The sequence below is a fragment of the Sus scrofa genome, chromosome 16, assembly GCF_000003025.6.
Source record: "Sus scrofa isolate TJ Tabasco breed Duroc chromosome 16, Sscrofa11.1, whole genome shotgun sequence".
In the NCBI taxonomy this organism is placed as follows: domain Eukaryota; kingdom Metazoa; phylum Chordata; class Mammalia; order Artiodactyla; family Suidae; genus Sus; species Sus scrofa.
In genome coordinates, this window is record NC_010458.4 from 17,192,038 (window position 1) to 17,204,505 (window position 12,468).

Genomic DNA, 12,468 nt, shown 5'->3' on the forward strand with positions numbered 1-12,468 from the left:
ATCTTCAAGAGGAGTACATAAAGATTAGTGAGGAAAGAAGGCCCACCTGAGCAGCAAGGAGGATTTGTAAAATTAATTCACGGATGATAAAAGTCATATTTAAACTGACTGCATATTTTGTTACTGCTTCTAGACCAGAAATGACAAAGAAGTAGTTTGCATGATACCAATATTCCTTTCCATAGCCCTGGCCGACATTGCTAATTGATGACAGCAGTCACTCTGTCTTTGAATGCAGTCTCATCACTTTCTCAACATGGCATTACAAGTAGCCACCTCCAAGCAATCAGACTTGACCTCACTTGGAAACTATCCTCCAACCCTACCTATCGCAGCATTATCCACCACAGTTTTCTTAAACTAACCAAGTCAGACCTGCTATCTTTTGCAAGCCATACTTTAGATCTGCTTAAGAGTTACTCAGGTCTAAGAGCTTTAAAATGGATAATGAGCCTTTGGAAACACTAATCCTTGAACTCTAAAGTCTGGGTAGACTTCAGTTTATCAAAACCACTGTTAAGTGCAAGACAGACTATAGGACATTGCTAACTCTAAGTTCTGCCAAGAGTTTAGATAGTGTCTGGGACCTTAAAAAGGAGAGGGAAGAACAGAACATTGTAAATCAACTATAATAATAATAAAAAAAAAAAAAAAAAAAACAAGGCATTCCCTCTGTAGCTCAGCAGTTAACGAATCCGACTAGGATCCATGAGGATACAGGTTTGATCCGTGGCCTCACTCAGTGGGTTAAGGATCTGGCATTGTTGTGAGTTATGGTGTACCTTGCAGACAAGGCTCAGATCCTGCATTGCTGTGGCCGGCAGCTCTGATTCGACGCCTAACCTGGGGACCTCCATATGCCATAGGTGTGGCCCTAAAAAGCAAAAAAAGAAAAAAGAAAAGAAAAAGGAGAGGTTAGAAAAGGAAGGTCTTCCATATAATTCACATCTATTAATTTCATCCCTGAGTTGTCTCTGGATTATTGCTGCCTGGGGCTATCCTGCTGGAATAACTCTGACTGTAAGAGCACTTCTAGAGAGACTTGACATTCCAAGACTCCCGATGTATTGTGGAGCCATGACAAGTGGAAAGTGCGCTTGGGTCATGAAGTGGAAAGAACTTCACACAGCACATCTGGATTCAAACTATTCTGCTAATATGTGTGAATTTTAATAACTTCAAACTCTTTGGGGGGAATTCCCATTTCAGCTCAGCGTGTTACCGAATCTGACTAGGATCCATGAGGATGCAGGTTCAATCCCGGGCCTTGTTCAATGGGTTAAGGTTCCGGTGTTGCCACAAGCTGTTGCATAGGTCACAGATGTGGCTCAGAGTCCACACTGCTGTGTCTGTGGTATAGGCCAGCAGCTACAGCCTCTGATTTGACCCCTAGCCTGGGAACTTCCGTATGCCACTGATGTGGCCTTAAAAAACAAAAAAACAAACAAACAAAAAAAAAAAAACCTCTTTGGGTCTTTTGCTCTAAATGGGTGAAAAAATATTCCTCACAGACTTAATATGAGGATTAACTGAAACAATACATTTTAAAAATATCTGGTGAATAGCAAACCCTCAACATATTTTAGCTTTCTTTTATATTTTCATTTTGGTTCAAGAGTGAGAAGGAGTCACAACTTCCCATTTTGTCTCCACCCAAGAATTTCCAAACTACCCCACTTCAAAGTGTCTGAACTGTGACCCAATGACATAATGTATAATAACAGCAAATAATAACATTTTGCACCAACTGAGTATTTACTACGTGCGGAGATGGGGGGGGTGGAATGTATCTAATCCTCACAATAAACCTAGAAGCTGGGTGGAATTGTTATTCTCATGTTACAGATAAGGTCAATAAGGAGACAGAAAAGAGAAATACAGTTTCTATGATCTTGGGACTTGTAAATTACAAAGTCATTATTTGAATCCGGAAAATCTGTCTCTTCAATTTTAACTACTGTAATTATTAATAAGTACACATTTCCAGTTTCACTCTTACTTCCCAAACTAAAACTTTTTATTGTTTGTATCAACATCCTGACTTTCTTTGAAGGAACAAATAATGTGAAAAATTGTAGTCTCTGCAAAGAAAAGGAATTCTCCAATAATTATGACTGCTAATATCACTCTTGTTGTTACTCATACTATTGGAATGTAGCCAAAACCAATAGAAATCTCTTGACCAGAATGTGTCACCAGACACCAGGGTCCTTTCTGCCTCCAGAATCAAGGCAGGTTTTGGACAGGACAAGAAGTTTGAGCTGAAACAGAGAATTATTTATTGCACTTTATTTCTAGTGACTGATAATATTCTTCGAAAGTGGAAAAATTGGGAAATAGTTGAATCTAAAAATCTGCTCTCCTATATTTGGCTCAAATATTGGTAAATCTCATCATGTAAAAAATAAATGAACTCTTTGTCGTAGCTGAGTATCTTGTAGGTTACTTGTTTCTGCTTTTGTTAGTGAAAACCAAAGACAAAACTGTCCCTGTCTAAAATAATTGAAAATAAAACATCACAATCAGATGAGCCTTTTTTCTATTCTTCGTTATCTGCAATACTAATAAGAATATGGTCCTTACAAGGTGCAAACAATTGGATTCTCTCTTTGTTTTATTCTTAGTGAAAAGTAAAAATTACAAGCTCTATGAATATTTTAAGACTTCTTCCATAAACTGAAAAGGGATTTTTATGGAATTATACCCATGCTTTTCTACTCTCAATACCTTAAATTATAGTGAAAATCATTCATATTTCTATTTTTCCATTTCCTAAAATAAAGGACTTGTATTTTGTTTGCTTATGGATTCTGTTTTTTTCATTGTTGTTGTCTTTTGCTTTTCAGAACCACACCCGCAACGTATGGAAGTTCCCAGGCTAGGGGTTGAATTGGAGCCGCAACTGCTGACTCCACCAGCCACAGCAACACAGGATCCGAGCTGCGATGGCAACCTACACCAAAGCTCGCGGCCATGCCAGTCCCTGACCCACTGGGCAAGGCCAGGGATCGAAACCGTACCCTCATGGATACTAGTCAGATTCGTTTCCGCTGTGCCACAATAAGAACTCCTAGAGTTTGTTTTAAAGCTAGAGTTACAGCTTGCTTATAGTACAGCACCAGAAAAAAAAAAAAAAAAAAAAAAAGAGAGAGAGAGAGAGACATGCTTCTCTGTGACTATACAAATAATATGGAACAGCTGAGCTCACCTCTGTGAACAGGTTCTACATTTAATATTCTCAATGCGAATGTGAGCAGTTACAATAGCTACAAATTGTCACTCCCATTTCATGTAATATTTGTACCCTACCCCACCTCTCCAGCATGAAAGATCTCATGGCCTGCGGTACATGAACCTATTGTTCGTTCGTTTTTAGTTTTTTCTCGAAAGGCAAAAAATGTTGAACATCACAGTGCATTCAGATGTTGAGACACCTGTTATGTTCTGATGTTTTGACATGAACAATCTGTAGAAATCTATTTTTTCCATTGCACAGGGAATAAATCACCCTTGTCAGAAAATTATTATTCTAGTTGTTCCAGCCCCTTCATATCAGAAATCTACTCACTTTATACAGCAGTTAATTTCTCTTAATAATTTTACTCAGGATTTCACTGCTGCTTTTGATATTGCTACTGCTGCTGCCCCAGCACTGTAAGTATAATCAATAGCTGAATGGACCCAAAATTAAATCATTTAATGGATTTCTGGTTGAGTTCATTTAGGTCACTAGGTTTCCAATCCTGCTGGCAGCCAGCATGATTTTATATCCCTCTATTGTCATAACAATACACGTTTCCACTTGGCTGCTATCCTATGGCATGTCGTGCCAGGTCCAGCTCAGCTGTGTTTTCTAGAACTATACAGAAAAATTTGAATTAGCTATAGTCAAAGATATCAACAAAAATGCTGGTGAAGAACATATTGTTTCCTTCCTCCAGAGAGTGCTATTCTAAGAAACCACCCTTACCCTATAAGCACATACTCAATGAAAGCCTTACAGTAAGAATGCATGTATAAAGCTGAGGCACAATGAAGACTTGCAGCCTCAAGTGAGCACTGTACAACTTAATTCTGTACAGCCTTTGTCTGCTGATCTATTCGGTATACAGGACTAGTCAGAAGAGAAATATGTCAAATAACATCACTAGTCACATACAAAAGTAAATTCAAACTGGAAGTTCATAATAACTTCTTTGGCCATTTAATACTAGACTTTCAAAGGAATTTTCATGCTCATGAAATGGCAGTTTCACTGCCGTTTTTTCAGATTGCTCTTTGTAAGTAATTTGACCTAAAGAGAAAGGAGTCAGTTAAATGGTAACTTTTAACCTCTAGAGTCCATCTCTGACCTATCTGCTAAGATATCTCACAAGGGTTCCACTGTCATCTTGTGAAAACCTTCTTTCATAAAACCTAGAAGACATAAATTAGGCACGCATGTGTGCCCCGGATGAGCCCCTGCTGGCTAGGAGACAACCCACAACTTCAAGCCCTGTCTCACTGCTCCTCCCTATATGTGCCATCAGCACCTGACTTGACCTGTGACTTAAGCCTCTGACCACAGGGTGACCAAGAGGCTCTTCTCTCACATGATCTGGAGACTAAGACCCTTCCATTCTCCTGGATATATATAGGGAGGACAAAAAGCCCTTAGAACAGCCAATATCTTTCAGGAAGGAAATGTTTCCTCATTCAATAAATCTCAACTGGGGGCCATCTGGCTATCTCCCAACCTCCACATCCCCCTGGACATAGGGCAATATCTGAAGCTATTTTTGTTGTCTTAACTTGGGCAGAGGTGCCACTGGCATCTGGCATAATGTTAGTTAGCAATACACAGGACAGCACACAACACAGGACAGCACATAAGAAAGAATCTTCCAGCCAAAATGCCAATAGTGCCAAGGTAAAACAAACAAACAAACAAACAAAAAAAACCTTGCAGTAATTACCCAATGCATGGAATCTTTTGTGCCAGGCGCTGGAAGGTGCAGGATTAGTCTTAGGCAAAACTGTGAAACAGTCTCATGTTTATTTTCTTAGCAGCTGCAGGATCACTGTGGTAACTTCTTTCTACAGATGCCCAGCCATAAAAATTCTGAAACTCTTCTACAGTCACCCTCCAAATGAGCCCCAAAGCCCATTGTCTCAGGACTCATTTTCGTAGTTCTGGAGACATCTAAAAAATCTAATATTTTAAGTATTTCTGGTTCATTACAATAAACAATACTAATAAAACTGTGAAATTTTGATGGAAAAGGGCTAAAGACAAAGTAGAATAGATATTAAACACTCAGTTTAATACTCACACACACACACATACACCTTCCAATAGAAATAATCCATAGCTACCACAATCACTTGAAGGTATCAAATTATGGTTTTACTAAAAGATGACATTTCTTTTTCATAATGGTTCAGACAAAATATACTTTCAAAGTTATCATTTCTTTAATTCTTAATGGCAAGTCTAACAACTCTTAGGTCTCCAAGCTGAATAAAAAATCTTGACAATCATCAGTGACCAAGAGAGCTATCATGTATTTGCTTCCAAGTGAAAGTTGTTTAACTAGCTGATTTCAAACACAGCCAACTTGAACCAGGAAAAATAAAAACCACTCTCTGCAGAGCCTGCAGAGCCTTCCTTGACAAGCTCCACACTTAGCCTTAAGAGCCATCTAAAATTCCACTGACTTCCAAATGTACACCTTCTAGCTAGACCATTTCCCGGATCTTCAGCAAACAATCTACATAGTGTCAACTCAATCTCATTGTGCAGTTGCCTTAAAATCAGTTCAAACTCAAACCCAAAAGTAAATGCATGATCTATGCACTCTGTCCATCTAAACGGAAAAAAAAAAAATGCTGTCCTTTTGACACACCCTACAGTTGTGTTTAATCTCAGTTGTATAATCCCAAAACCTAGAAAGAGATCTCCCTTCTCTTCTTCCCATAAAGCAAATCTTTATCATCAAATCCTATGAGTTCTCTCATCAATTTCTATCACAGCCCACCACTTCTCATTGTTTTTCCTGATCTGACTCAAAGTCAAGCACCATCATCTCTTGATGGTGCTGGCCTCCACAGTTCCCTCTGGCTTCCCAGTGCTCTTCAAGAAATGCCTCAATCTATCTCACCTTGCTGGGAGCTGCACCTCCCTAGCTTTAGATGCACCAACAGCCCAGGCTGGCTTTTTTTCTTCTCAACTGAACATGCTTTTGCCTTCCTTATAGACATTGTACCCACTGCTGCTTCATTCTGAAATGTTCTCTTCTCACCCACACTTTCAACTAGTAATTCATATTCATGACCCAACTTAAACTAAAATGTTCCTTTCTTATATAAGACTCCCCTGATATGACTCTTGCCCACGACCACCCATAAAATCCACAACTTAGCCTAGGTTACTCAAAACATGCTCTTAAAACAATTTCAGCTTTTTCCATGTCATCTTATTGAAAAAGATAAGTTGCTGCTTGATGTTTGGCTTCTCACACTAGACACCAAACTCAGCATTCTCGCCTTTGTTTTAGTTGCATAGTACACAGTAAATATCCACTTGTTGAAAAAAGAAACTGAATATGCATTATTTAGATACAACATACTTATAACACAAAGTTAAATATTTTGTAAAAAAATGCAAATACAAGATCAAAAAATTATTACTGCCTCCTTTTCTAAAGATTAAACTTTAATTTTCATGCTATATAGTGAAATGGCATCATTTATTCATGGGATATTATAACTCAAGCATTCACAAATCAGGAACACATGGGCTGTAAGATGTTCACAAACAACTTTAAAATTGTATTCAAACCTTTTGTATAATGTACAGTTTCCTGTGAATAGAGTTCAAAGCTTTCATCAGATTGTCACTTTGATACAAGAAAGGTTTAAAAAAATGTTATTAGCATTTAACATTTTAACATTTGCTATTAAAATATCACTGTTACTGCAGTACTAAATGTGGTTGACAGTGTTAATGATAGATATTGTCTCTTTAAAATACATTTCTGACATTATTTGAACTATATAAATACTTGGTTTGTGGAAAAGAAACACCATAGATCAATGAAATAAGAATGTTCTTTTCAATAAATGGTGTCAAGCAAATAAGATGTATATATTATATAAAAAGTAAAAAGTAAATCTTACACCACATCCAAAAATCATTCCCATATGAATTACATACTTAAATCTAAATAATAACAAAATTCTATGTGATAACTTAAAAGGATGTCTTCATGACTCTGAAGTAGCCAAAAGGTTTTAAAATAGAACACAAAAAGTATTCAATGAAAATGGAAAGACTGATAAATCAGACTACATTGAGAGTAAGAATTTCTCATTAAGAGAGCATTGAGTCAAAAAACGTAAGTAACAAATATGTTTATGATACACTTAGCTCATGAAGGATTTCTATGCAGAATGTATAAAGAACTTCTAAAATGTCAACCAAAAAAAAGACAAAAATCTAATTGGAATAATGAACAAGAGACTTGAGGAAGAACTTGAGAAATAAAGGATATCCAAATGGTCAATGAATATATGAAAAGGCACTCAATATCATTATGCACCAGGGATATATTCATTAAAACCACAGTAAGAATTCAATACATTCACACTTGAATGAATAAAACTGAAAATACAGACACTCCTGAGTACTGGAGAAGAACTTACAACTTACACACCAATTTACACTCCAACACTGCTAACAAAAGTACAAATTTGTATAATAACTTTAAAAATGGCTATGGCACTGTCCTCTAAAGTGCCCTGTGACCCAACATTTCTACTGGTATATAGCCAGAAAAGAGTACTGATTTGCCCTAAAAGACATGAATATGGATATTCATAGCATCATTGTTTATAGAAGCCAAAAACTAAAAAAAAAAAAAAAATTCTATAAACAGTAACATAAATAAATTATGGTACACTTGTAAGCTCTCTAAAATAATCTCTAATGAAATGGAAAATATATTCAACTTCAAAGTAATAACTAATGCTACATTCAAAAACATGGTTAATCTCATAAAGAAAATAGTGAGCAAAAGAAGTCAAAAAACATAAAAAAGTGCATAGTGTATGATTCTATTTATAAATAAAATTGAGAAGTAGAGAAAACTTATCCATGATATCAGAATCCAGGATTTTGTTTTCCTACATCAAGAAGGTGGCTAGCAAGGCTGGGAGGGAGTAAGAGAGGCGTGTTTTTAGTGCCTGTTATACTCTATTAATCTGGATGATAATTTCATGGATGTATTCACTTTGTGAAACTTTACTAAGAGGTACATTTTATATTTGTATAGTTTTATTTTGTGTATGTTATACTTACATACATATTTATAATTTTAATATATTTTCAAAAGAAAGCATATTTAACTCAAGGGAAAATATCTGTATTAATAAAATAAATATATGATATGGTCTTATATGGGGTTGGCTGCTATTTTTTCTTTTTTATTTATTTATTTTTTTAAACTGAAGCAATGTTTTATTGTGACCACAAAGAACCAATTCACAGAGGCATTGACACACAGAGATTGAACAAATGTCTCTTTGAACAGAGAGGTAGCAAGCCCACTTTTTCAAGTTCTTAAAAACAAGCACTCAAATCAAACAAAGCATTGGAGCAATTTAAAAAAATATTATGCCATAATGAAGAAATATATATAAATATAGTCTATACTTGTAACAAGGCCTTTTGATCTATAACTCTTGGCAAAGTTCTTTGGAAATTATTATAAATACAAACCATAAAGTGAAAAAAATACTTTCTTCAGAAACAAAGAACAAATTTCAAAGCAGACAATACCATTAGGCCCGTGAGAGCTAGCTGAATATGGACAGATATTCCCCAATACCCAACAGAGCTTCTCTTTTCAGAGCTACAGTTCTGCTCCAAAAGGGGCCACAATGCATGAGGGGGCATAATGTATTTCAAACATCGCAGCATATCCCCGTGAAACCTTAATAAGGTCAAATGAAGGACCCTCTATAAAAAAGGGTGTCAGCAATACCATCTAAATAACACAAGCTCGAAGGAGCAGAGGAATTCAAGGGCAGCACAACCCCTCTCTTTTATCCCCCTCCCCAAGTGTTCTTGGGTTTCATCTTCCTTCATCTGTAGCTGAAAGATGCTCATTCCTTTTGGTTCTTTATTTCAGGAATTTGGAAAAGCAATCTATGAAGAAAATCCTCTTTTGGGGAGGGGTGCTATTTTTTATTTGAATCATTAAATGTAACAGTCAATTATCAGCCACTACAGAAAGTGATTGAATTAGAAAACTATTTTTCTTGCCCTAGGCACTTAGATCTAAAACTAGAGCATCTGTTATAAACAAAACCAAAAAAAGCAAACAAACAAAAAACACAGAGGGTAATCTTCAGGAAATGGGACTTTCTTCATTTGATTTGTCTTAACTGCTCCATATACAACTCTCATTGGATAATCAGCAAGTTAAAAATACTTAACTTATTCAACTTAAAAAGGAAATAGGGAGTTCCCGTCGTGGCTCAGTGGTTAACGAATCCGACTAGGAACCATGAGGTTGTGGGTTCGATCCCTGGCCTTGCTCAGTGGGTTAAGGATCTGGCGTTGCCACGAGCTGTGGTGTAGGTCGCAGACACGGCTCGGATCTGGCATTGCTGTGGCTCTGGCGTAAGCAGGCAGCTACAGCTCCAATTGGACCCCTAGCCTGAGAACCTCCACATGCTGCAGGAGCAGCCCTGGAAAAGGCAAAAAGACCAAAAAAAAAAATTTAAAAATAAATAAAATAAATAAAAGGAAATAATCATCTCCAATGAAAATAACAGCTAATTATATAATGAAAATACACACTCTCATATACAGGAGAATTATAAAGCTAGATGGAAGTTATATAAATTTATGTGGAAGTATGTAGACTTCATTCTATTGATAGGGACACTAAGGTATATCCATTTTTAGGTATAAATCAAGGGGGTTCTCGACTCACAGGTTCTGTCAATTTGGAACCCTTAGTAGAACTTGTCTCTCTTTACTCATCTCTACCCTGATGTTGGATCTGTCACTAAAAGAAGGTGACAAGTATATATGAGTGACTACCATTATGCCTGGGAATTGTATATGAATTCTTAGCTGCTAGAAGGTCATGCATTCGTTGATTCACTCAAAAAGTATTTATAAGGACCTACCACATGCAGGCAGTCATGTGCAGGAATCCTTGCCTTCCAGGAGCTTGCATTCTAGCAACCAAAAGGAAAAAAAGAGAGAGGAAGAGACACAGAGTCAGAGAAGAAAGTAACCAAGTAAATAAAATATTTACATACTGTGTTAGGTCCTATAAAAGACATAAACGGGAAATGAAATATAGAAAATTACAAAGAGGGCTAGTTTTAGCCAAGATGTTCAAGAATTGCCTTTTCTAGGCAGATTATTTAATTTTATTTAATTTTTTTGCCACACCCAGAAATTCCCAGGCCAAGGATGAACTCACACCACAGCAGTGACAATGCCAGAACTTTAACCCACTATGCCACCAGGGAACTCTAGCAGATGATTTTAAAAGTGAGAGCTAAAAGATAAAAAGTGGGTGGAAGTGAGTGCTGGGCAATGCTACAGTAACAGAGTAAAAAGAACTCTTATTGAGCACTTAGGTATCACCCAGCACTATTCGAAACATTTCACATTTAGTCCTCAGAGAAACTGTGACATTGAAATTATTATTTTCATCATTTTCTATACAGATGAAGAAAATGAATTTAGGCATAGAGAAATTAGGTGATTCTTTTTCATGAATGAATAATATCCCATTGTATGTGCAGATATATATATCTATATACGTTCTTAATCCATTCATCTTTTGATGGACACTTGGATTGCTTCTATATTATAAATAATGCTGCTATGAACATTTGGGTGTGCATATCTGTTCAAATTAGTGTTTCCTTTTTCTTCAAACCTTTACGCACTAGTGAATTGCTAGGTAAGATGTAAGTTCTATTCTTAGTTTTTTGAGAAATCTTTACAATGTTTTCCATAGTGGCTATACCAATTCACATTCCCACCAGTAATGCACAGGTATTCCCTTTTCTCTACATCCTCACCAACATTTGTTACTTGTGGTCTTTTTGATGATAGCCATTCTGACAGGTTGAGGTGCTATCTCACTGTGGTTTTGATTTGCATTTTTCTGATGATTAGCAATGTTCAGCATCTGTATGTCTTCTTTGGAAAAATGTCTATTTAGGTCTTGTGCCCATATTTTGATTGAGTTGCTGGTTTTTTTGATTCTGAGCTATATGAGCTGAATATTTGGGATATTAACTCCTTATTGGTTATATCATTTGCAACTATCTATTTCCTATTCAGTAGTTGTCTTTTCCTTCTGCTGATGATTTCCTTTGCTATGCAAAAGCTTTTAAGTTTAATTAGGTCCCACTTGCTTATTTATTCTTTTGCCTTAGGAGATAGATACAAAAATATTACTATGATTTATATCAAAGAGAGTTCCACCTATGCTCTCTTCTGGGAGTTTTATGGCTTCCGGTCTTATAATTTGTCCTAGAGGAGAATCTTATTCTTACTGCTTTTGTGTGGAGAATAGATTATAAAATGTAGGAGAAGGGACGGAGGTCCATCAGGCCCAATTGCTATAGTTCAGGAGATAGATGATGGTAGCCTTAGTAAGGCAGAAGGAGATGAAAAATGGGAAGACAGGATGATTTCAAAGCATATTTTGAAAGCAGAATTGACAGACTTTGCCAAGAAATTGGAAAACTGATATGAAATAAGAGTCCATAATGTCTCACAGGAAGATTCTAGTTTGAACAGGAGGGTAGATAGAGTTTCCATTTATTGGAGTAGACGGATAAAGGACAGATTGGCTAACAAGAATCAGGACTTCTCTTTTTCAGTCTTTGTTTAGTTGAGATATCTATAAGACATCTAAAAACAGATGTCAAGAGCAATTGAATATGCAAGTCCAGAGCTCAGGAGAGCTCTGTGTCAGAGCTATAAAGGGAGAAGTCATCAGACTACGTGAGGAATGTAAAGCCATGGAGGTTTCTATGGTCTGCCATGGAGAGAGGAGAGAAAGAAGAAAAGGTCCAGGTTGGTGGAAGAAAGATTTTAGTGTGGACTGAGAAGGAGGGTCTAAAAAGAAGGCTGAGAAAATGTCTTATGGGCAGACAGAAAACCAGGAGAGGGCCAGAAAAGGAGCACATTTAAGGAAAAAGAAAATGAACAGTTCTGTCAGTATTATGCCAGTATGAGGAAGAGATAAGAGTCTACTGGACTTGGCAGCATTTTGTGGAATGTTATGGTCAGAAGCAGATTAGAGTGTTGGAGAATGAGTGGGCATAGAGACAAGAGAAACTGACAATCCTTCTAGCTGAGAACAATCCTCAGTGTCCCTAGTGTAGATTTTCACAGCCCCTAGGCACTAGGAAACATTTTTCCCAGTAATAAATTTAGAAAGTTTT

At 36.7% G+C, this 12,468-nt stretch overlaps 1 long non-coding RNA gene across 1 annotated transcript in view; it reads right to left on the reverse strand.

Annotated features, from left to right (window-relative positions):
• LOC106506459 overlaps positions 1–12,468 on the reverse strand; it is a 352,618-nt gene that overhangs the window by 53,612 nt on the left and 286,538 nt on the right. The window contains exon 2 of the long non-coding RNA XR_002339789.1: positions 10,180–10,230. This is a non-coding gene — a long non-coding RNA (uncharacterized LOC106506459). The remainder of the gene's footprint in view (positions 1–10,179; positions 10,231–12,468) is intronic.